Source organism: Notothenia rossii (assembly GCF_949606895.1).
Source record: "Notothenia rossii genome assembly, chromosome: 9".
In the NCBI taxonomy this organism is placed as follows: Eukaryota; Metazoa; Chordata; class Actinopteri; order Perciformes; family Nototheniidae; genus Notothenia; species Notothenia rossii.
The window spans coordinates 27,140,197-27,141,911 of record NC_136907.1 but is presented as its reverse complement, the minus strand read 5'-3'; the positions used below and the strand labels follow the sequence as shown (position 1 = coordinate 27,141,911).

General features: G+C 37.3%; 1 long non-coding RNA gene across 1 annotated transcript; it reads left to right on the top strand.

Annotated features, from left to right (window-relative positions):
- The first annotated feature begins 244 nt into the window (after window positions 1-244).
- On the top strand, window positions 245-1,471 carry LOC307017814. The gene is made up of 2 exons (XR_013802262.1): window positions 245-1,151; window positions 1,372-1,471. It is a non-coding gene; the product is annotated as an uncharacterized lncRNA (long non-coding RNA).
- The last annotated feature ends 244 nt before the right edge of the window (window positions 1,472-1,715 follow it).

Sequence of the window (1,715 nt, the reverse complement as noted above, 5' to 3'; positions counted from 1 at the left end):
GTTGCCAACAACCAGAGACAATACATCATGTATTTTTTAGCTGCCCGGACTATAACAGACAAAGATTCATTCTGAAAACTGCACTGGAACAACTCAACATCAAGGACATGGATTTCAAGGCAATATTTGAAAGTAAATCAAGAAATGAAGCAAACAAGCTGATCTTCAAATTCCTCAAAAGCACTGGTCTGAGGACAAGGATTTAGTATGAACATTTAATAACTAAACAGTAGGTGGCGATATATGCTCCAAGTGCTCCAAAGAAAAGAAGAAGAAGAAGAAGAAGAAGAAGAAGAAGAAGATTGGTTGCGACTCGCAAAGCAAAGAAGAAGAAGAAGATCTCGCAATTAAATCAAAGAAGAAGAAGAAGACTGATTTATTCCCTCCAATAAATATAAGAGATTGCTCCAATAAACTCACTTTGTTTTAAAAGATGCCTGTGTGCTTTGTACCAGGTTGTAATCACAAAAGTGATCATACCACTTGCTCGTTCTATCGTTTCCCGTCTGATGAAAGGACCAGTAGTCGTTGGACCAAACATATCAGGTAATATACATGTTTTGCATGGAACATAGTCAAGTTAGCTACCTAGCTAGTAGCGAGCATGTTAGTTAGCATTACATTACATTACTTAGCCTTGTCATTTGTATTAGTCTTAACATGAAGTAAACCAAAATGTTAAACAGTAAGAGTAGTCATGGTGGTAAGTATTTTGTGAAACATTTGAAGAGTAGCCTATCGCCCCCTCCACCAGGTGCTAAGGGGGCGGGAGGTAGGCTAACGGCACATTAGCATCGGCGATCTTTTCTACTTCATGCTATCTGCACAAATGGTTAACATTGAACATTAAAATATCAGGCAGTTCAGGGAGAGTCGAAGGAAGGAAGGCAGGCAGGCAGCTTTGCATGACATTCTTCTGGACGTGTTTCATTGTGATGATAGTGAGAGTGAGTCAATCTGTTTGTTGGAAAGACAGTAGTTGAATGATTACTGAGAGAAAATGATTAAAAGAGATAATTATTCAGTGTTGTTACTTTCAAGTGTTGTTACTGACCTTTTTCTCTTTTATTTTCTTTACCTCACCTGTAACTGCTGAGACCCTTAGGAACATACACACTGGACTGACCTGCTCTGGCAACCTGATTTCCACTGTACGTAATAGTATTTGGTTATGGTATATTATTTATATACATCAAAGGCACAATGCACCCCCCAGAGACACACATGTATTGAGTGTGATATTTTGCATTGATCATGTGAAATCATCTTTACATACTAGAAAACTGTAGGAGCGGCAACTTGTTTTGAAATGGAATTTTTAATATCCGATAATAAAGTTGATCTGTTTTCTTTATTCTTCTCTCTTCCCAGCTCCATCCATCACCATTCTCTGTTCCTGCAGGTCCTGCTTGCTAATCAATGCTCATATTTTTTTACACAATTACAAATAAAGTCAATGTATTGTATGACATTAAGTTTTGCTTCATTCTGAGTCAATAATAAATTCATTCTGCCCTCAACTGCAAAATTATTGTGGACTGCACCGACATCCATGTAGCTGCCCCCCAGTAAGATGAACTAAGCAAAGCTGACATACTCAACATACAGCTGTGCTCTTAAGTTTACATGAAGAATTTGTGAAATATTGGTAATAACAGGTTTAAACGATTATTAGTAATTAATTATATAATTTTCTCATTGTAGATGAGCAGACA